The sequence below is a fragment of the Megascapheus bottae genome, chromosome 4 (assembly GCF_031878675.1).
Source record: "Megascapheus bottae isolate mThoBot1 chromosome 4, mThoBot2.hap1, whole genome shotgun sequence".
Taxonomy (NCBI): domain Eukaryota; kingdom Metazoa; phylum Chordata; class Mammalia; order Rodentia; family Geomyidae; genus Megascapheus; species Megascapheus bottae.
The window spans coordinates 75,878,784-75,906,295 of NC_143512.1; the positions used below are offsets into that span (position 1 = coordinate 75,878,784).

At 36.9% G+C, this 27,512-nt stretch overlaps 1 long non-coding RNA gene and 1 other non-coding gene across 2 annotated transcripts in view; one reads left to right on the forward strand and one right to left on the reverse strand.

Moving 5' to 3' along the window:
• LOC150064648 (uncharacterized) overlaps positions 1–27,257 on the reverse strand; it is a 43,776-nt gene extending 16,519 nt beyond the window's left edge. Inside the window, exons 1-2 of the long non-coding RNA XR_016535180.1 lie at positions 27,203–27,257; positions 26,429–26,639 (exon numbers count right to left, since the gene is read on the reverse strand). This is a non-coding gene — a long non-coding RNA (uncharacterized LOC150064648). The remainder of the gene's footprint in view (positions 1–26,428; positions 26,640–27,202) is intronic.
• On the forward strand, positions 23,805–23,914 carry LOC150064650 (U6 spliceosomal RNA). Its single transcript, XR_016535337.1, has one exon. It is a non-coding gene; the product is annotated as a U6 spliceosomal RNA (small nuclear RNA).
• Positions 27,258–27,512: the final 255 nt, after the last annotated feature.

Here is a 27,512-nt window from a genome sequence, read left to right on the forward strand (position 1 = left end):
ATGTTTTTTAGATATCACAGACACATCTGCTCCAGTGTCTAATATTCCTTTAAAGGGCTTTTCTTGTATAAATATAGTCATCTCAGGCCTCTCTTGTTTTATGCTTTGTACCCAATAGATATCAGAAGATCTAAATCCTCTCTTAATAGTCCTACGATGTGTTACTCACCACAGGGAGGGGTCCTTCACCTTCGTCCCAGATTTTCAGGGTCCCTGTTCGGGCGCCAGAAAACAATAAGACAATAAAGCCATCGTCTGATGCAAGTCAAGGTACAGTTTGATTCCACTCTGGCTCCCAACAATTTAGGAGCACATTTTGTGACTGATGATTATCAGCTTCACTCCAGCTCTGGCATTCTATGCTGCACAATGTTAGAATGTTTCTTCATTTTCCTTCCTTTCTTTTTTGCCAGTCCTATGGTTTGATGTCAGGTCCTAGGCAATGCCTTGAGCTTTCTTCAAGGCAAGAGCTCTACCACTTGAGCCACAGTATTACTTCCAGCTTTTTCTGTGTATGTGACTCTGAGGAATCGAACCCAGGGCTTCATGCATGCTAGGCAAGCACTCTACCACTAGGACACACTGCCAACCTTGTTTCTTAATTTTCTACATCTAAGTTCTGTTATCTGAAAGACAAGGATAACAAATGTTAACTCATAAGGTGGTGATAAGGAACTAGTGGAATCAATAAAAAGTATTTGAATCATTGGTAGGCTCAAAGCCTTTAGTAATTCTAATCATCTTCATCATCGTCGTCATCATCATCATCATCATCATCATCACAATCATTGCCATGACTCACATTCACATTTGCGTCACTGTTCTCCAGCCAGGCCCTTTTCCTCCTGCCAGACCTTCACCCTGTGCCCCTGCACTGGCATCCCCCAAGATGACATACAGTATAGACTCTGCTATCTGTATCTAGTGATTGTCATCAAAGTTTCTAACACTAGTCTAATGACACATTTCCAGTGTTGGTTTCAACCTGAGCATGAGAGTTAACTGCTTTTAATTCCATTTATACAAGCAAAATTAGGTAACACCATTTACTAGGCTGAACGAGCAGTCAAGCATTTTTATGAATATGGGCCATGTTTCTAGACTCTGCTGTCTCTTTCTCTCTCTTTCTAGCTCTCTATTTCTGTCCCTTTCTCCCTCTTCTTTCTTCCTTCTCCCTTTTTCTCCTCTTCTTCCCCCTTTCTCTTACTCTCTTTTTCTGTCCCTCTCCTCTCTCCCCTTCTCCTTCCTCCTTTCTTTCCCACTCCCCCTCTGCTGTCAATCATCTTCACACAATAAATTCTACTATTGTTTCTACCTCATGCTGAAACATCTCTTTACCAACTGCTTCTGACACCTGCTTTAAAAATCCAGAAACAAATTGACCCTGAGCCCCAAGGAGAAAGGCTCTCTTCCTCCACTCTTTTTGCTTCTCATCCTTGTCTTTATTCTTCTCTTCTTCTTCCTCTTCCTCCTCCTTCTCCTCCTAGTTTTCGTGTGTCATTTTCTTGTCTCTACTTTTTCTTTCAAGATGATAGGTGGTTGTCCTGATCTTATACCCTCAAATTTACAAGTAATAATTGCAAAGTTAACTCTTACTCTCCAAGCTGGAAAAATAACGGATTTAAATAAAACTGATTAAATAGCTTGCATAGAGGAAAGTTGTACCTCAAGTTCCAAATGAGCTACATTTTAGCTCATTTAAGATCCAGATAGATGTCTCTACACTACAATATTCTTTATCTGAACTTACAAATTGAAATTTGAACAGTAAGGGAGGCTGTACATAACTCACTCCCAGATCAATCTTTCCTAAAACTTGCAATATACTGTCTGGTCTGTGGACCCCTTGTTAGGGTAAAGCATATATTAGCTTTATGTATTTGACATGTTCCAATATCAAAATCAGGAAAAGAGAGTACATTACAAATAAAAAGAAGAAATTATTTTGAAGATTTACTAGTGTCTTCTGCCTAAAGTTACACAAGCATAAATTTTGATTGTCAGCTCTCTACAAATTTAAAGCTAAAGATAATAAAATATGATGTCTTATAACATATGCTCCTGTTTTTCTAAAAGCCTATTTTCTTTCATTTCCTAAGATGATAAGATTTAAAACTTATGATATCGGAAGCCAAGATATTCTCGTTGGAAAAGTCTTTCTAGCTTCTTTTATTTTTCTGGTTGTATCTTTGATCAGTCTTGAAAATATGGTTTAGATTTTTGCTTTGTTTGGGGTTTGGGGTATGAATATATAAATGTCCTGGCATATAAATTAATATAGAAAGGCTACTTTTATTGAGACTAACAAGAAGACACGGAATTTGATAATACTTTGGTAATGTTTTTCAATGGCTAAATAGTAGAATAAATATGCACAAGCCATGGGAAAGCATAATTAACAGTACCAGTAGAAATCACAGCCACTGCAAACCTCCCACTCTCTCTGGACCCAAATGACCCTTCAGACTTTGTCCTTTGAGAAGGCGGTGGTGGTGGTAATGAGTCTGATGGAAAAGAAAGAGGAACATCCCTATGCAAGAATGTAAAACAAGCCACACAGGTGCCCACACAAAAGGAAAAGCGTAGGACCAACCCAAGTATATGACAAGAAGTCAACTGACTGCACCACTAGGGAAGCAAGCAATAGAGTAGAAAGAAACAAGTGCTGGGATCTATGCAGTCCTTGCTTCTTCAAACATAAAAGATTATCCACAATTTCCTTTTTTAAATTTTATTTTATTGTCAGGGTAATGTATAGAGGGGTTGCACTTACATTTACAAGGTAGTGATACATTACTTATTGAACATTGTTACCACTTCCCATGTTCCCATGAGTTCTAAAATCCAATCATCTCGCACTAATCACCTCCTTTCAATCATTTGCTGTTTAAAAAATAAAAATTTCCCTCCTATATTGGTTGGGAAGGAAAGTAGTAAAATAAAAAAAATGTTTTTAAAGAATCTGTAATGAGCTTTGTCTGTCATGCTGTATGGAAGTAACTCATTTCATGCTTTAATTGCATTTTTTTAAATTAGCAACTTCAGTATAATTTTTAAAGGGTAAAAGAAGATACCAATAAAAAACTAGAAAAACAAGCATATCTATTTTTATATCACAACATTCTCATGGAACATATAAACAATAACGTAAATTTTACCTACTTTATCTCTTTGTCTATTGATCTTCAAATGTTGTCCATTCTGCATTGACAAAAAAATTTCTTCAATTATAAATTGGCCACTATTTATCGAAGTACTTTGTTATTGTTATGTCATTAGAAGAAAGTATATATGAAACTGACAGATGCCTTTGTATAAAAAGTAATGCATAATATATTCTAGCATTTGCAGTTTCAGTCAAAAAATAATGGTCTCAGTATTATAAAGGTAAAATGATGTCAATTTCAATGTAATAAAATTATAGAATTAAATCAATTTATTTAAATTTTATTTATTATTTGAACAATAAGTGATTAGTCTAGCCATGTTCTCTCTTGGGGTTATAGAACTGATTTTCATTCATACAAATTAAGGAATGGATAGTTTTTCTACTTTGATAATGTTTTCTTCAAAATTATACTTTTCACTCTAGGTCTCAATTTGATAAAAAAAATATTCAAAGCAATTAAGATTACACAACTATTAATTTTTATTAGCCATATCCAAGCTAGAAATGTGAACCAAAACCTTTTGTGGTACATTACTGTAAAAAAATCCTTTTTCCTAACTTTTATGGAAATTTGAATATTCCTACCTGTACACCTTTGGCATTATACTTCATATTACTCAAGCTATTATCATTTGGCAGGTGGTCTAATCTTAACTGGCTGACTAATTCTACTCCAACTTTTTTTTATCAATTTCAGAATATTTGTTAAATAAAATCCTGTTTAATTACTTGGTTCCAACATATGAAGCTGTTATAAATGCGCTTTCTACAAGCCATCACCATGGGTAAAATTCATTTTCTGGAAGGAATGAAAGCGAACATCATAAGTCATTGCTTCTCTAATGGTAGGAAACTATGAACAGCATATTCAAGCAAGGAAAGAGACATTTCTAGCAACTTACTTTCTAGAAATTCATGGTGCTCCTTATCAAATGTAAGCCAAAAGTCTAGAGGTCTGAAAAGATAAATATATTTCAAGCAAACAATTGACTTCATTACCTAAACAATATGCTTGTGTCTCTTGGTCTATTTTTGGTGTTCCCATAGGATTAACTCAAAGAATCAACAAAATGTATTCATCACCAAATAAATGCCCACCAAGAAAACATAGATTCCAGCACCATCAATGGATAGTGTTTTGACCTGTGTCCTGAAGTAGATGTGGGGAAGTAGTCTTTCCTATTTGACCTCTCTGAGCACCAGTCTTCTTCCACAGATAACAGCTTTTATGAGCTGGGAATTCTTTTAAATCATTGCAACCGGATTTCCTTTCAAAATGCCCTTCTCTGACATTATTCCCAGAAAAAAAAAGATGTCCCAATAGATGAAGCATAAAAGGAAAAGATCTTTTGAAAATGCTTCAAACACTAAACATCTTTCAGAAGTTCTATGTAAAGGTAGAGGAAAAAGTAATTAGAGGTGGACCATATCATATTCTCCAGTGATCTTTCTCCTAATTAGCCAACTCCTAGCACTCAGGTACAATTGAAGGAGAAAGTTCCACCAGTATTGATACAGCAGACACTTGGATGGGGACATCAGGCTTCTTTTTCTTGGTAGACATCGTGCCTGCAGAAGCAGGTGCTTGAAGGCTGTGAGAACTCCCTTCCAAAAGGTTAAAGCTATCAAATAATTTACAACACAAGAATGGCTTTGACACACTAACTTTGGCCTTGTACACATGAAAAAAGATAAAAGTGGGGGCCAGGAGTTTGGCCTAGTGGTAGAGTGCTTGCCTAGCATGCATGAAGACCGGGTTTGATTCCTAGGTACCATATACATAGAAAAAAGCTGGAAGTGGTTCTGAGGCTCCAGTGGTAGAGCTCTGGACTTTCGAATCTCAACAACAGTGCTCAGGCCCTGAGCTCAAGCCCATAACAGGCAAAAAAAAAAAAAGATAAAAGTTGTTCTATATGAGCTCCCATATGTCCCAGCAATTCTACTACTTGGCATTTACCCAACCATCCAGAAACAAGGGCATACTAAATCCACTAGCACAATGATGTTCATTGCAGCACTATTTACCATAGCAAAGATATGGAACCAACCCAGATGTCCCTCAGTTGATGAGTGGATCAACAAGATGTGGTATTTATACACAATGGAATTCTATGCTGCTGTCAGAAAGAATGACATCGCCCCAATTGTAAGGAAATGGAAAGACTTAGAAAAAATCATATTAAGTGAAGTAAGCCAGACTCAAAGGAATATAGGCCCAATAGTCTCTCTCATTTGTCATAATCAGTAGAAACCTTGGGTTCTCCTAGCAGAGATTTACAATAGAACAAAATCAAGAGACATTAGGCCAAATAGTATGACACTAAATGTAAGGACCTCCAGGATAAGGAAACAAAAGCCATATAATGAGCGATTGTTGTCCTTAATGTACTATGTTATCTCTCATCTCTTTTGCCACCCCTTGGTTATCTCATATTGTTATAATATTTCACCTTATTATCTGATATATTTTATATGTGCTTAATTGGTTATTTGAAACTGGATAGGGAAGGGGGAAATCAAGATAAGCGGGGGGAGGGTGGGAGGGAAATGGGATCCATGACATGAGAAAGGGTATCAATGTTTGTGAAGTTATGCACCTTCCATCTGGTGAATATAATGTAACCCTTCTATTAATCACAATAAAAAATTATTTTAAAAAGTTGTTCTATGTGCCATCACAACAATCATATACATGTCCTGAAGACAAAAATGAATATTTATGAGTCTGGTGGCATGCAGATCCCATTTCACCTGGTAGGCTCAGTTTAAGGCAGTTGGACAATATCTCAGCAGTAGATTCAGGTTAATCAACACCCTCCACATGAAGTTAGGCGCAAGATTCATCAGGATCCCAGCCAATAGCACTACCCAGAAGACTGCCAAATGTGCCAGAGGCATACATTTCATTCAGATGAGACAGGGATCGGGAAGACAAGAGTGCACAGAGTCCCAAGTGAGTCAACATGTGTGAAACATACGTTATTTTCTTAACATCCTACTCTGTAAAAATTTGAACTTTCTACAATTAATCAGAGATAGTTTGCTGGTATTCTTCTATCTGCAACCTCTAGACATTTGCTGGGTGTTAGTGCTTCAAATTCTAACCAACTACTTCTGGAATATTCCTTGTTTAGAGTCACATAAATATTAGCTAATATCTGGAAGAGAATATCTACATGTATATATATATATATATATTGTGTGTGTGTGTGTGTGTGTGTGTGTGATGAAAAGCAAATCAGTCAACATCATTTTCAATGAAAATTTAAGGTGTGAATAAGGGTAAGTAATCAATTCCCTTCTTCCCAAAATATCTACCACTATAATCATTGTAAATGGCACATTGGAAAAACAAATACTCTTTTATTGAGTTGGAATGACTCAGAAAGAACATTCTTCTCATATCCCTGTAAACACCACCAATAACACCATAGTAGAGACTGAGTTCTATTAAAATAGTTCACGGATGACCTCTGGTTCCCAAAGTTGGGTTCAGGTAGTAGTTACACAATACCTCCACAGGCTGTGAAATTGCCTTTATTCCAAACTTCATCAAATACGCATGATCACAAACCACAGAATGTCATGCAATTCCTGCGCTCTGTTCCCTATTGACAGAGTTATGCTCAGGAATTACAAACACATATACACTCCACATACACACTGCTACACAGACACACACACACACACACACACACACACACACACACACACACACATGCTTTACTTGATAACTCTTGATATAAGGATGTTTAGGAATCTGGAATAGCTTTCCTTCAGTACTCATCAACTTTTCCTGATGGCAGATGACCTAACAGAGATATATTCTTGGATTTAGCTTGGAGGACATGTCTGCTCAGCTCCCAGGTTAGGCACGGCTGGAAGCTTGCCCAGAATGAGGATTCCCTGTCGGACTGAATCTATCTCACTGATTAACTTCCTCTATTTCTTAAGCCTAACTATCAAGAAGGCCACGGTTGGAAACGGAAGCCTCTTAAATTGCTCGTATTTAGAAACAGAAAAGATTAAATTTCACACCACCTTCTTAATACCTAGCAGCCAAAGCAATTTGATATCAAAATTACCATTGCAGCTGCTTGTTTAAATACAAGCTGAGAAACACCTGCCTGTCCTGTATGAACCTTTAGCCATGCCACTGCTCCAGTTGCCACAGCTCTGTTTTTACTTTGCTCAAAAAGATCACTATTAACACAAAACACTGCCTTAAATTAACAATACTTTCATCTTTGTGTTGTAGCAGTAAAGACAAAAGATCACAATTTGCTTTCTGTCCATCACTGTAATTGTACAATGTGGAGCAGTTTTTAATAACGTATAGGATGACTGCTGAAATTTTGATTTCAAATTAATACTAAATATTAAGGTATCCGTCTCTAATTTTTCATGAATATGATTATGCTAAAATATTATTGATTATTCTAAAATTCAGGTGCAAGTGAACAATATTTCTACTTGCTAAACCCAATGGTTTACCTATAGCTAAATTTCTAAACACATACAAAAAGATGTGCAATGCCATAAAATTATAGCCATGGGACTGAGAAGATAGCTGAGTGGTAGAGTTTTTGTCTACCATGGCAAGGATCTGGGTTGGAGCCCTGGCACTAAAAAATAGAGAGAGAAAGGAAGGAAGAAAATGGAAGGATGGTGAAGAAAGAAACATCAAATGCTATATGGTAGCCAAGTTAAGGGCCCAGATGCCTCTCAATGGATCAGTGTATCAAGAAAATATAGCATATATATATCTATATATACATATATACACGATGAAATTTTATTCATGCATTAAGAAGAATGATATTATATCTTTTTCAAAGAACTGTATAGACTTGAAAAAACTATATTAAATGAAGTAAGTCAGAGCCAGACAGACAAAGGATGCATGTTTTCTCTCACATATGGAAGCTGGAACTAATTTATAAATGTGCAAGTGAACACATATGGGGTTTTATATGTACATACAAATGTATTAACTAAAGTACTATGTTTGCAAGTGAGAATTTAAGCAGTGTGATTCCTTAGAAAAACTCATAGTTCAACAAAATGAATGCCAGGCGTTTGTTACTTGAAAGGTATGAGGAGAGACAAGCGAAGCGAATAAAGAGTGAGGAGGAGAAAGGGGAGCATGTATTTGTAATATTCAATGTATATCCTATGAAATTAAGACAGTTGAGGAAGTAGTAAGGTTAAGAGGGTTGTTTGATAATCATTCTTTTGTACAACATTCAAAATAATAAAATAGAATTTTTAATAAATGAATACATCTAGTGATCTAACGTGTAGCATGATTATGAGACTTACTCATGTCATGCACTGGCAATTTGTTAAAAGAGTATGATTTTGTTCTCTTAGCATAAAGAGTGAACGATATGAAACGATGGATATATTAATTTGACCAACTGTCATAACCATCTCACTATGTACATCCAAAAAGCAGACGTGCATCTAAACAGATGCAATTTACAAAGGAAAGTAAAACTACATAAGTACTGCTCATCCACTAAAAATAATAATAATAATAATGAAACCCACTTTAACAAGAATACTGTGAACAGCTCTTGCCTGCTTCTGGTCTGATAATTTCAAATATGGACTGAATGCCTTTCCTACACTACTGAGAACTGTCACAGTCCTTTCAAAGTTTGCACAGCCCTTGCATGCTTTATCCTTCCTGCTTTCAATATGTTGAATATCTCTAAGAGTTCCTCTAATGGGAAGATTTTACCAACATTACTTCCTCTCGATAAAGTTATCTCTTTGTATCAACCAAGATTCTCACCTATTTCAGACATCAGCCACCAAGTCCCCTTGGTTGCACAATGAAGAGCAGACAGATGATAGAGGTGTCAACAGTTCCACTCTTGTAAGTCCAGGTGCTCTCTAAGCACATTTCACTCCTCCATATCCTTTTTGTTCTCTTTCAGATTTTTATCCATGTTAGTTAGATTCCTCTTACTAGTACCTGATTGTTGGAATGCCATGTATATTTGTTATTAAAAGCATAGAAACAGTGCAGCCACAAACTTTGTTAGCTAAGCATGAGCCAGGTAATTAGTGTGCAGTGGCAGCAGACTTTGAAGGACCTGGTATCACTGATATCAACCATGATGCACATGTTGTATGTACACAGCGGTATGAAAATCTAGCAGGAACATGTATGCTTTACAATATACTAGGAGAAGTAAAATATGAGCCATATTGTGGGTGTTATCTATCTAGTCTGTGGTAACTGAAATTCGTGAATTTTGGAATTATTCAATTGAAACATTGGCTATTTTCTATCCTTTTATTACTCCTAGTATTGAAATGGAACTGACTGACTATAAGCCAAGCTATGTCATTGACTCTACCAAGGAAAAATATATTTCATGAAAATAATATTCTCTTGGTTCTTCTATCCATTTTTCTTTCTAAAATAATACTAATTATTTATTCCATTTATCATATATAAATCTAACATTATTCAACTACCTCAGGAACCATAATAATAAGGCCAACCCCATTCTAACCAATTTTCAGTATGACTGCCTTAACATCAGAACCCCGAAACTGTCAGAATTCTCCTTTGGAGTGGAAATCTATCATAGGAATTAATATCCATCTACTAAGTAAATATAGGCCCTATGACTGGGGATAGCTGCCAGGGTCACAGCCCTGAGGCTCTTCGTTGACCTCCTGTTTTCCTGAGGTTCCATCCATGGCTGCTAAGAAGTATTCAGGGAAGTGCAGCAGAATTCCACTGAAAGATCCCAGCACTGGGTTATAACATAGAAGCTTGGGTATCTGAAACTTCCAGAAGTTATATAAACAGCATTCAAGCCACATAATAAATCTCTGTGTGCTTTAACTAACTGGAGTAGAACTAGCTAGAATGGAAACAAACATTTCTAACAAGCATCCTGGGAGATTCATGTGTTAACACAAATGTCATTCAAATGGCACTCCACAGCCAACTACTTTCTTTCCTGTATCTATTTTCCAGACATAAAAAACAATTTAGGTGAAAAGGAGATTACCTTAGACACAAAATAAAAGTAGCTCAGCTCAAAACCAATGAACCACGCATGTTCTTCAGCTCATCAAAGTTCTTAAATTTAAATCAATGAGCCAAAAAATTCAGACATTTTTATGTTCAAATATGTTTGGATTCTCCCATTTGGTTAAAAAATTTCTAGTTCCTTCTACTTTTCACAATGATGCACTGTTAAGATTGAAACCCATATCTGTCTCTAATGTAGAAAGGCAGGCAATGCCAGATTAAAAAGTAGTAATGAAATAAAACAAAGGTCATATTTTTAAAATTCAGTATGAAATTGATGGATATAGAGTGTAGCAAATGAGGTTAGAGAAATGGGAGAACAGATGGGGAAATTTCATCATACAATGATAAAATATAGAAAGCCATTAAAAGATTTTGATGAGGAAATGATAACCTTAAATCTATTTATTTACTATACTGGAGTTTGAATTCAAGATTTGCATTTGCTAGGTAGGCGTTCCACCACTTGAGCCTCTCTACCAGCTCAAATGAAGTCTAATGTATGATATAATTCATTATAGTTGAGAGTTTTGAGTGTGATCACTGTAAAAACTGAGAAATATGTAAGGTGATCAATGCTCCCTTGATTAGAATGTGATGCAATGTGGCATACCTATATAGAGACACCACACGTACACATAAATAGGAACTATTACACGTCAATCCAAAATCTAAAACAATGTGATCCTAGCCAAAAAACCCAACATGGAGATTATGCAAATGATCCTCACTGATATTTTGAATTCTTTTCTCCTGGCAAAGATAATCTGATTGGGAAATGAATCACACTCAAAGAATGTAAGTGGCTTTACTTGTCAACACATTGTAGGTTGGTCCTATCCTAGACTGTCTCTCCTGTTCTTTCCAATATGAAGACTATTATTCTTAGAGAAAAGACACAAGTAAAATGACTTGAGTATTTCCTCTTACTAAAGGTTGTTTATTTTACTTGTTTGTCTTGTTTCTTTTTACCTGCTTTACCCTTCTCTGTATGCACTAATTCTAACTGAACGTATTGAATGAGATACCACCAACACTGGAGATAGGTTTAGTGATGAAGCTGTGGTCTGATGATGAAATGATACCTCTATCAGCACGAAACTCTCAAAGGTTTGACAACAGACTTGCTTAAAAATAGTTTCACAAGGACATAATTCAAAATATAGAGGCGTCCCTTGGAGGCCCTATCTAAGACTTCCTGGAATGACACATTCCAAAGATTCCCTTTCTTCTTGAGTGATGCAGAAGCATTGAAACACTTTATGGAGACTCATTTTTCTAGACGCTATTTTTTCAAGGCTCACAAGAGTATTGTTTAGAAAAAGAGAAGTAAAATTTTGATATTGCTGTAATTTGAAAATTAAATGTCCATCTAAAGGCTCGTGTGCTCAAGTACTGGTCCCCAAAATGGAACAATATAGAGGTGCTGTGAATGTGGGAGATCATTACCTTCATGTACTTGAAGTGGATGGAAAGATTTCAGCCCTTTCTCTTTTATGCCCCCTAAGCTAAGCTGAGCAATTTTTCCCCCACAAATCACCCGCAAGTGCTATTGACGATTCCCAAAGGCCTAAAAGCAACAAGTCTACCCAGTTAAGGACCAGAACTCAAAAAGAGTGGGACAATACATTTTTTTTCTTGAAAAATGTCCCAAGAGTTTTGTTATAGTAATGGAGAGCTAGGTGCCTGGACCCATGTGATAAGAATGAGTAGATGAGCAGTGACAAGGGAAGTCTACTTGTTAAAGCTGATCCTGCTGATTTTCATCAATAACAACACACTAGTAACATGAACGCCAAAAGGTAGCATAGAACATCGAGGGGGCAGGGAGAAGGCTTAGAAAATCATATTTTGCCTATGGTAAATACAGGAATACAAATAAGAATTTGTTGCAGGATTTCAGTCTAGCATAGCAAAGAAAATACAAAATTCATTATGGTTGTATACACTTGAGGACAGAAATCGGTTTCTTTGGTGTTTTCGATATTGGTTCCTGGAAAGTGCTTTCTGACATTATCATCTGAGCATTGACCAACCATTTTTTCACATAACTTTGAGTTATTTGCTTGAAATGTCAAGGCTGAAGATAGTGAGCATGTGTGAGCACACACATGCAATTGTCCTAGCTAGTGTAAAGAATTGGTAAACTAATAAAGAGAAGAAAGGGGGGACTGCAGTCAAAAATTCAATGCATAGCTCACAAACTTAAGAAAAATGAAGGAATGGATGGGTTGGAAGGAATGGGTGAGAATGTTGAAAGAGGTAATATTGGTCAAAACGCAGTGTATTCGTAAACGGCTTTGCTAAATGGCAACTCCTTTGTATAACTACTTAAAGATAATAATTTTAAAAAGAAATAAAAATGTTAAAAGCATTAACTCATCACTTCCCAACTTAAAAGTTTAATGTCCACAAGATGATCAGCACAAGCTGGTTTTCCTAACAAAAATGTCTCTTTTGTTTTTTCAAAATAAAATCTACTTTGTTGTCCCTTCATCTTTCTTTACACTCTGAAGGATGACAGATAAAGCATAACAAATAAAAGGGTATGATCTCAGCAGCAATAAAAACTAGTCCTCCAAATTTCAAATTCCTACAGGCCAAAATATTGTATTGGAATAATAAGCAAACCTCAAATGTGTTCATGGAACAAAATATTTTTAATACTCTAGAAATTAGAAATTGAGAAAAGTTACAAGAGATAATCCTCTGCAAATAGAAACCTATTGATTTACATTTTAATAAAAATTGGGCATTGCCTAGGAACCCAGACTTTTTCATTTTTTATTATTATCATAGTGATGTATAGAGGGTCAGAGTTACATTGGTCAGGTAGTTATATTGCTACCACTTCCCATGTTTTTCTCCCACTCATCAGTATCCAAATTTGTACACCTTTCTTCTTATTATTATCCCTTCCCTTTATCTCCTTTTCTAAATCCTAATTTATATCATTTGTCAAGCCCATGGATGATGAAAGTAATAAAAACAGGCAGTGATGGACAGACTTTGTTGTAAATATAGAAACAAAAGGCTTGGAGCAATATCTGAATTTTGTGTGCTTGGCAGTGATGTAGATGATGTTCACACAGGATGGACTTGCACTGGAAGGTATGACTATAAATAAATTGTTTCCCAGAAGAAAAGAACTAAATGGCCCAAAGTTGGGCTAGATCTTCCCCTCCTCTGTGCTAATCAGACTTGAGTTGGATATCCTCTTATTCCGATGAGAAACATTTAATATTCTGGGTATAACCTGGAGCAAAACCTTCCATGTGCATGGGAACTGACCTGATTTAAAAGTACTTAGAGGGATATAAAAGTAGTTCCACTGATTGGTATAAAGAAGTACTTGAGGGGCATAAGTTCTACATCCAGCACTACTACCTCACCCGATATAAGACCACTTCCCTGTGCTGTATTCCAGCATCTTTCTACCTCCCGTAACAATACACGTTTAAAAAAAAAAGGAATATTTTGCCTAGATAAAAGCTGGCTCAGAGAACTGTCATGCAGTTTTTAGAACCTTTCCTTATTGAAAGAATTTATGACTTTATGACTGATAAATAGTGGATTCCAGTATCACTTTTCAAGGGGGAGAAAGCCATCTTCGTCCACCCACAATGTAAAGGAACTGTGTATTTTAAGACCCGTGGGCTCAAAGATGACCAAGGAAAGAGAAGTGCTTTCAGGGTTTGTTGGGAGATGAAGGCCTCAGAACCAGATAAAGGCAAGCATTCGCCTCATCTCAATGAACAACAGGGAGGTGGCCTCCTGGAGATGAGGAAGGGGGTTGAGAGAGAAGCCCTACCTGGTGTTTCCCACCCCTCAGACTCTGTGTGTGTGTGTGATCTTCATCAAGCCGCAGAGTGTCTCAGCAGCTGTTCTAGCCTTCTGAAGGCATATTCCCTTCCTGTGGGCCTCTAAGTCTTGAATCCTCTGCTCACAGTATAGATTAAAATGGTCCCTTACTGGATCTATGCTTTTACCCAAATTCATCAAGCTGTAGCATGGTTAACAACATAGCTACCATTCATGTCTCAATAAAGTAGATTTATGAAATATTCTTTTAGCCAGACATGGTAAATCCTACATCCCTGCATTCTTAGGACTTCAGATTTTGTATTCAAGACCAGCCTGGGTTATGTAGTTACATAACTGAAATAACTAGATAGATAGATAGATAGATAGATAGATAGATAGATAGATAGATAGATGGGTGGATAGATAGGCAGACTGACCAATAGACAGACTTAAATAAAACATATCCTCTTTTAATACAAATTTATCAAATCTGACCATGTCTTCTTGAAATTTATTAATGTAATGTTTCATCCACACACATCAGACTCAGGAAAGCACTATGCACTTTTGTATCCATCTTTCAAAATCTGATATTCAGTATGCATGTCCTTCCAGGTGATCACAGGAACTAATTTATCAAGCGTATCTGCCCCTGAATACTAGCAAAGAGTGTAGATTGGATGGAAATAACCAACAGTAGGAGCCAGCATCACAGACATTGGCTTCCTATCCTTGCTGTTGCCAGGATTCCCACACTTCCCAGACAGTATCTAATGGCATCACACAAATGCCTAAAACATCCCCACTTCCGTCCTGTTGCCTTAAGGATGAATTCCAAACAATGCAATACAATGACTCATAGTTGACCCTCCACAGTTAGCCCAGACTAGCCTTTTCATCATCGACATCTTTGCTTGCCAAACCCACATTGAACCAGAATAGTTTTCTTTTTCACTAGTGATTGTACGATCAGGAATTAGGTGGGCTGCTTTGCTTTCTTCAGTCTTCTACCCAATTCTGCACAAGGTTCAAACAACTTTTGTTGAGATCTATATAACACTAAAAAAAAATTGGCTACTCTGTATTCTGATGGTATCTTTCTACTACTTCAGTAAAATTCCTTTTGTAGAAAACCCTGGTAAGTGTATCATTCTACAGATGGCTCCTTGAAGATATAACTTCGTATTCATTTTAGTTTCCCAAACTATTAACCAGCAGGCAGTTTTTTAGAATAATCAATGTACCAACACATAAATTACAAGTGAAATCCTTAAAGAGAAAGATATGCATCAGAGAGACTGTAAGGGAACTTGTAAGGCCCTATCTTAAAAATAAAGTAAAGCAAACTCAGAGCTGAAAGCATCAGCCTCACAAGCGCAAGACTCTGGGTTCTACCAAAACCAAAGTAATTTATAACTATGTTTAGAAGTATATACTTATATTTACTATATTTAGAAATATAGACCCCTTTTTAAAGATTTCTTTTGATGAATGCTTGGCAACACATGCCACTACCATTCTAAGCATGTGACAACTATTAACTCTTGTACTTCTGTCCAAATGAGGGAGAAATCATCACTCTTACCCCATTTTTCATAAAGGAAAACCAGGGAAGTAGATATATAAATTCCCTGAGGTCTCAATATTACCAGAAAGCTAACACTGGATGGATGCAGCATTACCACTGACTGTTCTGATTTAATGGTTATGTGACTGTGTCGACTCAACTGAAGACGAGGGGAATTCAAAGTGCAATTCACCGAAGATGTTCCTATACAGCTACCTCATATCTCTAGTTCAATACAAACTGAAGTTGGCCTCCATGAACCCCCATAGTCCACGTTTAAGATATCTCCATTGGTATGATGGAAATGAACTTTACAACTTGGGAGGGGTTAAGGGGAAGAAAAACATGGGAAAGGTCACAATGTTTGAGAAGTAATGTACCCACTACCTTATGAATGTAACTGTAACCCCTCTATACATCACCCTAACAATAAAATTTTAAAAAAAAAGATATGCCCATTGGTTATGCAAAAACCACTGTTGAAAACAGAAAAGTAAAGTAGGATGAGAGTTTCTAACCTGAGGTGCTAAGAGATTTCTGCATAAATAACCATTCACTCCAAGCCCATTGGGATCGCTAATGTTTTTCCATAGGGTATTGGAGCTCAGAGGTGAATATAATTATATCTCATTACAAAGATCAAAAAATATGCAGGAAGACCAGGAATTTGAACTGAGTCAGGAAGCTCAAGCAATCTCATGTATGGAGTAGGTCAAGAAATGGAGGGAGTGATGGGGAAAAGTAGTCCTCTCCAGTTGCTTGGAGAATGGAGAAATTAAAGGGATAGGGATGCAAAGTGGAATCACAGTGTCAAAGAATCCTACATCTTTATTCCATAGCAACCAGAAACCTTTAGGCTCTGGAGCATGGAGACATCTGAATCAGAACTTCCTTAATCAGCCAGTGCTTCCTATAAAATTTTCAGGGATTAAAAAAAAATCTATTAAGGGCAAAATACCAGTGGCTCACACCTGTAATTCTAGGTACTCAGGAGGCTGAGCTCTGAGGTTGATGTTTAAAGCTATGCCAGGCAGAAATGTTCATGAGAGGCATCTCCAATTAGCACCAAAACAGAGGAACTATGGTTCAACTTGTACAATGCCTGCCTTGAGCAAAAACGTAAGGGACAAGCGCCTAGACTCAAGTTCAAGCCCCATTACACCCCCTGCCACCACCAAAAAAAACAAAAGAACAAGAAACTATGGTAAGTTTTAAGAGTGAAAATTCATATTGCTCACTTTAAATTAGTTTGTATCTAAGGGGTATATCTGTCTCCAGATAAGTACACAAACTTCAAAACAAATATAAAGAAGAAAATATGATTGTTTTGTTGGAATCTTTGTATTCTCTTTAAGCAGTTGTACAAAGGAGTTGTCATTCACCAAAGCTGTTTATGAATACAGTAATACAGTGCATGTTGATCAATGTCACCCCTTGAACAATCTCACTCACCCCTCCCAATCGGCCTCTTCCCATATACTTCTCAATTCTATGGTATAGGCAATGAACAACTACCTACATCCTATCCCCTTTCCCCTTCATTCTTCTATCTCTAATCCTTTGGCCCTATCCTATTCTCTTGCTAGTGCCCATGTCCTGGTACTTATATTGTTAGGATTTGACTTAGTTTGACTTAGTTGACTTTAGCTTACTTAGTTTAAAGGAATTACATTGTTTGTCTCTCTGTAGAGTCTACTAGTTCAATTAATTCATTTGTAGCTACTTGGTTACCACTCACTGTGTTTATGTGTAACCACTCTGGAAAGCAGTACAGAGGTTCCTCAAAAGACTAAACACAGAGCTGGGAGTTTGGCCTAGTGGTAGACTGCTTGCCTAGCATGCACAGAGACCCAGGTCCGATTACTCCGTACCACATACATAGAAAAAAAGCCCAAAGTGGTGCTGAGGTTCAAGTGGTAGAGCCTTGAGAAAGTCCAAGGACAGTGCTCAGGCTCTGAACTCAAGCCCAGGACTGGTTAAAAAAAAAAAACTAAACAGAACTTCCCTATAACCCAGAAATTCCATTCCTGGTCATCTAGCCAATAGATCACAAGCAATGCCACATTAAAGTTATCAGTACAACCATGTTCATTGTAGTATTATTTACGATAGCTAGGATATATAATCACCCCAGATGCCCCTCAGTGGATGAATGAAGAAAATGTGGACACACACATACACATATTGGAATTGTACTTATCCATTAGAAAGAATGATACTGTGCCACTCATAAGGAAATAATAAGACCGAGCAAAGTAAGCCAGACCCAGAAAAACATAGGTTACATGATTTCTCATATCATGGTAGCTAGAAATGTCTATAAACCTAAAAGAAAATGACATTTTCTTAAACCATACCAGATGGTTATTACAAGAAAGATAAAATAACATATGTGCAAACTTGGGTTAGGATAAACAGGGAAAGAGACTATTGCTATAGTATGCCAATGAAATCTCTATTTTGAGTTTACATAACTAAAAAAAATCATTAAGTTAAAATGAATTTATGGAACCAGTTAGTACCAAGAAAAAAATCAAGCAACTAGAACTGTTACCTGTTTCTTCTTATTGTTTTGGGGTTTTACTTTTTTTTTTTTTCAGTCATGGGGCTTGAACTCTGGGCCTGGGTGCTGTCCCTGAGCTCTTCAGCTACCCCCACTTGAGCACCACTTCCAGTTTTCTAGTGGTTAATTGGAGATGAGTCTTACAGACTTTAGTGGCTTTGAATTACAATCCTCAGATCCCAGCCTCTTGAGTAGCTAGGATTATAGGCATGAGCAAATGGCACCCAGATGTTACCTGTTTTATTATTCAAGCTTAACGTGGAAAGGAGATTTAGGGAATGTATACAAGTGATGCAGTTAGAAATACAGCCAAATTCAAATAATTTACCCATGAGTCCTTGTTCTAACCATAGAATCATTGATCTAAGCACAAAATTCAAAAATCCATTGGACTAATGATTTTAAATATACTTTATTTATGGAAAAGACAATATGGTAGTATAATCCTCTTCTTAAAAGGGCAAAGAATGGTTTTGGAATCTACTCAGGGGAAAAAACTCTTTACATAGAAAATAACAATTAGGCAGATGGTTTTTATCAAAAGGTAGAGGAATATGATGTTTCCTCAGTAATCAGGAAATAAAGCAATTGTGAAAATAATAATCTGAGAGTTGACACTCCATAAATTGTAATTAGTAATAAGAATGTAAGAAGCGCTATAATATTTTGCATTCAATGAATTATACTTCAAGAGTCTGAAAATCATTTTAATAGTAACTATAGTTGCTATGTTTATTGTAGGTCTACAAATAAACCTTATACTTTGTAAGATCTTTTGAATTATAAACTTAATCTCTGCTATCCAAAAGAAAAAATGCTTCTATTAAATCACTGCTGCTGAAGAAAACAAGGCTTAAAATTCTACACATATGTTTCCCCCTAATTCCAGAATTATATTACATTAATCCTAAACCAGAATTATACCAGCAAATTCATAAATTAGGAGATCCCATAGATTGCATCACTCATATTGAGTCTCCTCAGTTAAGACAGAAGCATCCACTAAGTAAGGCTTATATCTATAATGATTGGCTTACCAGGCAAAGCATACTCAAATCACCTCAACTCAGGAAGGTCTTCTGAAAGTACCGAGAGATGTATACATTCATACAGAGATATAAAAAGTATGTACAAATAGGTAGTAAATCATATACTCAGAATTTTATAGACGTCTTATATGGGCACATTGATCCCAAATACTAGTGGATCATGGTGGATCTTTGGTACAATGCTTGCAACATTGGTTGGTGATATCATGCCAGGATTCTGCTGGACATAAAATCATGTAGATACACAGATGAAGGTCTTGGAGCTGAATAAAAGATATCAAGTGCATTGGTTTAAGGTACGTATTTATCTATGAAGGTAAGTGATCCATGGAACCATCACACTGATTCTGACGAGAAGCCTCACTCTCTTACCTAGGGCCAAAAGTCAAGGTCTCCACTGGAATAGGCATCACCCTCATGTCCTTCTTTCCCTTGAACACTTGTTTGCCTCTCACTTTCTACTTCTTTCCCCTTCAATGCTTCATGCCAAACGAGTTCATTTCTTCTATTAAACCAATATGTAGATGATATGTTCTCATCTGTCTGAAACTGCTCAAAGTCTAATTCTTAAAATACATTTTCTGCTTCAATCCCCATTGACCTTGTCTTCTATTTCTGGTTCTTTTAGCAGCGCCTTTTCTCTTTTTGTTTCTAATTATAACCATTAGGAACTCTGCATAATGCTGGCTCCACAGGAGGTATGACGATCCCGAAGATCTGAATGCAAGTGTGTTTTAGGGTTGGCTTCAAAGGAGGCATCTACATTTTCTCACAACATGGAAATCAGGATAATGTATTTTTAGTGTGATATAGAGGATTCTTTTCCAATGGTCAGAAAACTTCTGCTTCCTCTAATTGTGCTTTCTTCTCAAGTCACAAAAGTTGTTAAAGTTAAATCCTATTCTTTGAGATGTTGTTACAAATATTCAAACCCACAAAATGTTGATAACCTATTAACTATTTTTTTCTCCTATGGGAAATATTTCAAAGCAGGGGACTGGTAGAGAATTTGGTAGACAGCACCATTATTTATCTAGGCAGCTTATTCGGGATGTATTTATTGAACAGTGCTCATTCATTGGCTAATAAATGGTGCCTAAGTCACTGAGAGGTTAGACAAAGAAATACAAGATAAGATCTGTGCCCACACCAAGCTGATCCTTACTCTATTTGAGAGGGTAAGAAATAAAATCAACAGCACGAGGGTAACAAGCTTTATGTTTATGGGCACATAGCATATTAACACCTCACACATCTCAGGCAGACAAAACCATAGTTCAGAAAAATAAAAGGACTAATATTAGAAGTCAAGTGAATGTCTCAAAGACCTTGTAAATAAATAGCAAAGCTAGGTTTCTTTGTTAAGCTGTTTTGGTGTTAAATATAGGTTTTCCAACTATATTATTACTCTTATCGGTTCAGGTTGGTGGCAATTTGCGGCTGTAATCAGGAAAACAGAGATCATGCTGAGAAGTTTCATAGAAGGAATATGACTAGTGAAACTACCTGCAGAGGTGTTTGAAGAGTTGAATGGCCACAGACATGCCAGACAAGGAATAGCCCAAGTGTGGAGATGGTATGATGATATTGGCCTGGCCAGCACAGAAGGGAATGTGAGACATTGAGAGATGCCCTGTAGGTCTGAGACCAGGAGATAGGAGCCACAAGCTGGGAGCTAGGAAACAAGTTGCATTAGATGAGAGATAACCCAGAGACAACCAAGAGAAACTAAGACGTAGGGCCTTCAAAATGATTTGTTGTAGACATGCCATACAGGAAACTTTTAATAAAACATTCCAGAGACTGGGTTGTGAGAAGAATAATAGGACACCCTTTGGAATAGCTGGAGAACATAAGCAATCTCTGTATCAGACAACACAAATCTCTAGAAGCTAGGGATTGGATGCTGGTCTAACTTAAGAATTAGCCAAGGCATATACTCTGGGCTGGCTATTATGTTCGGGTTGACCATAATCATATACTTGTTGGTATACTAAGGCTTAGGATTGTAAGCACTCTGGGAATGTGAGATGCCAGATTCAAGAGGACAGCTCTTTTCATGGCTGTCTGGCACACACATACATACTCTGCTATTCCACATCCTGTCTTCCCGTCATAGAAGGTCCTCTTATTTCCTCTCTCCCTTTCTCTTGCCTTTCAAGCAGAACACAAAAATCCAGGTGAGACAGCTGCTCTATTTTCTGGTGCCTTTGTGATTCTTCATTAATAACTCTATTACAATCCTGGCTACAATATACATATAATTGACTTTTCATGGGCTACTAATTCATGCTATCTGCTCATTTCTTATTTAACTATCAGTTATTTAAATTTGGTATAAAGATACAGTCTTGGCAAATGCAATAGATATCCCTAGACAAATGAACAGAATTGCAGATGAGATAAACATTCACGGGCTAAAAACTATTTTGTCTAGGTATGTGTAAACTATATAGATTATATAAAAAAGAATCATAATTGCACATTTCAAACTCTTTGGACAAGACACATCATTTGCATTTTTTAGCTGTAGGAAACTTATTGTAAATCTCAATAATGATTTTGGTGGGCAATTGATACCCTAGTTATGTGTCTTGTTAAGCATATAAGATGAGATAATTGTTTCTGTTCTGGACAATTACTCCTGAAAACCTTCATTAAAAACTCAACTTTGGTAACCAAAAAAAAAAAAAAGAAGAAACTTATTGTGTTAGACACTATTCTAAGGTAAAGAGTCATGATTCTTCTCCAAGTGGTTCAAGATCTTTGAAACATTCGCATCTTTTCTTGTTTCCCTTGATCGCTACTTTCCATTCTTCATTTCACATAGTCATTTGTATCCTTGTCACTTCATTATTTGGTTGTTATTCGATAAATAGTGAGAGTTGGTGTGACAAAGAACAGAAACCATGGATGCAAAAATCCAGTGTCAGTAACCCTTCTATTAATAAAAAAATTCAGTGCCAGCCCTTTCCAGTTACTTCCTCCACCACGTATAAACTGTGTAAAAGTTTTCCCCAACATCCTGTCCTACCTAAATTCTAGTAAGAGGTGGAGTCCTTCTCTCCAGGTAACATGTGATAGGTATAACTACCAAGTATGGTCACCATTAACAAAGGAAGCATTCATCTAGGTAATCTTAATGAATCTCAGAGATGTGGGAGGCACAAAGCAGTCATAAGTCTTTTTGAAGGGTCATTCCAGGCAGCCCTGAAAGAACTATGCAGGCTCTTAGCACAGGTAACACACAGGCTTGCCTTGAATGGCAGTGAGTATTAGAGAAATTGGATGGGTGATCAGACCATATCGCCTTCTTGCTCCTACCTGGCAGCTCACACCTAGTCTCACAGAAAATCAGACCCTGAAAAATGTTTCTATGTGCAGCCCATTTTTAGGATATAAACATCCTTCATGAACTTTCCTTTGGGATTTTCAAGAGCACTTTTTCTGTCAAAATCAGACTTATGGAATCGACTACTTTTCTTGCATTCCTGGTGCAATCACAGGGGGTCTTACTTCTACCTCCCTAGAGGAGAAAGTCACATACAAGGAAGATCAGAAGAGAAAAAGCACAGAGATTAATCAACAACACCATGGAGTTTAGCTCTCTGTGGGTGTTAAGTTCTTAGTGTTACTTACTCATCAATTGAGCAAGTTAGTGTTAAATGTTTTTTTTTAACCTAAGGAAAGTGTAACCATAAGAAAGATAGTGCCTTTGATTAAAAGATGTTTTTAAGCTGATTAGGTTTTCAGCACCAAAATTGGATCTTATTAGTTCTCTTTTCCCTTGTATTAAGTAATAAGGTCTGAAGACCAACAGCAAATAAATTTACCAGGGGTTTTTGTTAGGAATGAGGATACTTAGGACTCACTCCCCACCCCATCCCCAAGCACTGGGTCAAAACTGGGTTTGCCACAGTCCTTGGGGGATATGCACTGACATTAGTGTTTGAAGATCAATGCTCCACTCTGAAACCCAGCACTAGCCCAAACCCTCACTCATGCTAATGGGTTGGAAAAGTATCTGGACAGCTGGAATCTGCTGTGTTGGTGGTTTCTGGTAGCCACCAAATGGATATTCCATTTTCAAAACATAATTGAGATATGTCATTAAGGTTCATAATTTAAATAAAATTGGTATGTAGAGCATGAGAATTAATAAAACCACGTGTAAGATAACTGGTGCTTCTTGTGCATACAGCACAGAGAAACAAAAAAAATGGAAAAACAAGACTGGTTTCAAAAATAATTTGGAAGCTTAGTAGGAAACCACTGCTTCTAGCAGCTAAGGTGATGATACTTTCTGATTGAAAGGTGAATTCTGAGCTCTGAAAGACACCTATGAATATATGACAATATAGTTATTGTACAGTTAAATGTTCCGGCATCAATGATTACCTCATTACTAAGGACTATTTGTGACCTACATAGCAGCTATCTAATTCTAAACTCATTTTTCTAGACCCTATTCCTAGATGATTCAGCAGGTTCAAGGAAATTCAACAAAGGCTTTAGCCACATGTTCCTAATCCTATCTAAATAATCTCTAAATAGTATCAATAGGCTCAAAATCTTAATAGGAAGCTAATACAGTGCTTGCTTTGGCAACACATATCCTAAAAATGGAACGATACAGAGAAGATGCTTAGCATGGCCCCTGCACAAGGATGACACGCAAATTCGTGAAGCGTTCCATATTTTTTAAGACATGAGAAAGGGTATCAATGTTTGTAAAGTGATGCACCCTTCATCTGTGAATATAATGTAACCCTTCTATTAATTACAATAAAAATATATGAAAAAAGAAAGCTAACACAAATATAAAAAATACAGTGCAGTAAAATGCACCATGCATAGTGCAGCCACTATGACAACAGCATGACAGTTTTTCAAAAACAAAGAAAATAAAAGAAATGTTATATGATGTAGCAATTAGTTATATTAGTAAACATTCTGAAGAATTGTAAACAGTCTTAGAAAGGGAGCTCTACACATATTCTAGCATATTATTCACAAGAACCTCATGGTGTAAGTCACTCAACCAACCAACCAACCAACCAACAGATGAAGGAATACAAACTGCGTGTGTAAATGTGTTCAGTGGCAGACTATGTAGCCTTAAAAATGAAGAAACTTCTGGAACATGCTGCAGAAGAGATTAAAAACTTGTTAAGTGAAGTAAACCAGTCACAGGAAGGATAGAAATGGCACCATTCCATTGATTCAGGATGTCTAGAATAGGCAAATTCATGTACAGGTTGCTTGGACATGGCAAGAGCAGGAAATGGGGAGGTTTTGTTTAATGAGTGTAGAATTTCAAGTTTGTAAAATGGAAGAGCCAATTGTTGGTTGCAAAACAATGGGTGTGAGACAAACATCCACAAACAGCCTTGAAACATCCCTGAATACTGTGGAGATGCTCAACTTTGTGTTAGGTATATCCCACCCACTATATAAAAGATTAAAGAGTGAAAGAAATCCACTCAGAGGAAGATAGACCCAGGTGTTTTCTAGAAAATCCCATCTTGAGGACACATGAATGTTCAACTTCACTTGAACTTTGATATGGTCATGTGCCTAAGTTCCACCCTCAAACTAAAGCACACTTTCATAGCCATAGGTGTCCCCTCTACTCTCTTGTCCAAGAGGCAACTGGAAGCCTTTGACCACGTTTCCCACATGAAAGTCAGGACAATGTCCTAAAAGATAGTAGAAGTGTAGGATCAGAGCTACACATCAATCTGGAAAGCTCGACTCTCCATTAAGTTGGAGATAAATGAATGCTGACCATTATATTATACAGGAAGAATTTCACTACCTAATTTACAATCTCAGGTTTACCATCATCAGACCAGGTAATCTCAGACAAGTTGCTATCTGGATAGACGAGAGTTTGAACCAATACATTTTCTACAACCCAAATGCTCACATTTAAAAAAATATTTCAGAGAGTAGTTTCAGAGAGTGCAAGAGAAAAGGGTAGATATCAGTGAGTTTGGAAGGAAAGAGGATCATCAAGATGTGAGTTTACAGTCTCCCATTTTAATCCCTTTTCAGCCAAAGGAACACTGTTTCACATAATGTCCATCCAAGGAAGTATTTGAATATAGAAATTTGTGATTGCTTTGCATGCGTGTATGAAAATAGAATAACAAAACCTGTTAACATTATTTGGAAAAAGAATTGAGAGGATCTAAAAGGGAGGGCCAAAGAGGGTAAAACTATAGAAAGTCCATTATAAACATGAATGAAATTTCACAATGAAACACCTTTATGCAATCAATATACTCTAAATTTTAGAAAAAGAAATTTGCAATTAAAAATATTTAAAATGAATTAAAAGCTACTAAGTTATAAAGTTACTATGATTCATCTCCATTCTGCAATCTATGTGTACGAGCCTTCAGGCTCCCATCAACCAAACTCTGTGGACTCTTTCACTCAGCTGCCCTTGTGAGCAGTGACATGAGTTTCAAGAATGACCTGACAAAGTTAGTCACAGACTTCATAATAATAAAATGTAATTCTCTTTGCACAAATTAACTAGATTATCTAGGGAACTAATATGATGTTGACCTCATTCATACTCTATGTGAATAGACCTACCAAAACATATAACAAAGAATGGCTTACTGCTTTTAATAAGCTCTTTCATATCCATTTGAGTTTCTTCCTACTTGTTTTTTTAAATAATCTTGGACAACAAGTAGCACAACTGTTTCAGGAGGTCTCTTTAACCGCCCATACCCATGTCTCATTCAAGGATGCCCATCCCATAATTCTTTCATACAGTAATTTTTCCTTTGATCCACAGAGAATCAAAACCCCATCTGTCTGGATCCTTATAAGTTACTGTCAAGAACTGTAATTTCTTGGTGAGCAAACTTTATTCCTTGAAATTTTTCAAGTTATCTCTAATAAAATCATCTTTAGTTCAAGTCATAACAGTCATGATACTCCTACATGATTTGATTTAATACTACTTTTAACAATTTTACCATATTCACTATCTCCATATACATCTTCCATTATCTTTTAATATGATTATTTATAAAATCTGAACCATCTTTGTCATACAGTTCAATAAAAAATGACAGCTCCCAGCTCCCAAAGCACTCAGAGCTGATGCCACGGGAACTGATGTATTCTTTCCTATCACATCCTTATCACTCCAAGACAAAGTAAATACACACATTCAGTAATGCTGTTCACTTACCCCATGGCTATGGATTTGATTGGATTTCTTATCTCTTTCATGATGCACGTATCACATAGGCACCATCGCTATTTCTTACAAATAACAAGAAGCATCACCAATCTGCTGAAATCAGAGCATGCCTCTTGGAGCAGCAGCTTAGCCAGCTCAGCAGTGGGTTCTCTGAGCCTCATGACATCTCCATCCTGGATACAGAAGAAACTCACCCATACTGAGGGAGGAGAAAAGCAGGAGGGCATCAAGGACAAATGCCCACATCCACTTCATCAGAGCACCACTTTGCCATCCTTCCTGGAGCCTTCTGGAAGATTCCCATCAGGGAGACCTCAGAGAGGTCTTTGCCCCTCAAAGTGCAAAAGCTCAGTTAAGGAAGAGGCTATTGATTTTCCAAGTTCCCCTTCCGGCCTAGTTTCCCCTCTAAGCCCTTGGCACAAGACTTGTTGCCTATCAGGGATTTTTACAGACACTTAAGTTGATCAATGTGTTTGCAAAAGCAAGTGGCATAGGTGTAAGGTTAGGACTACTTACGGGTAGGAAGTAGGGAAAGTTCAAATACCACAAGGAAGTGGAAGTGAATAGAATGGAAGAACATTGTATGTATGGAAGCAGAATAAAGAACCCACTAACTAAGTGAAATGGAGGGGATAAGGAAGAATAACAGAGGAGGTGAAGTTGATATATATATATGCATATATATGGAGAGAGAAGTATAATAACTGCATACTAATAATTTTAAATGTCTTTTTGAAAAATGAAAAATATTTCATTTACTACCATGATGTTTAAACTTCTGATCATGCCTTCTTTAAGGATGGTTGGAATCCCTAAACTTGACAGCCTTGAAGTTCTAATAAGGCTATGAGGTCACATGCCAAACCACACCCAATGACCTTGTCTGGGTGGGGCCGGTCTAATAACCTGAGCCTTTTCTTTCTTTCTTTTTTTTTAATGGCTTTCTTTCTTTCTTTCTTTCTTTCTTTCTTTCTTTCTTTTTTGCCAGTCCTGGGCTTGGGCTCAGGGCTTGAGCACTGTCCTTGGACTTTCTCAAGGCTAGCACTCTACCACTTGAGCTTTAGCACTACTT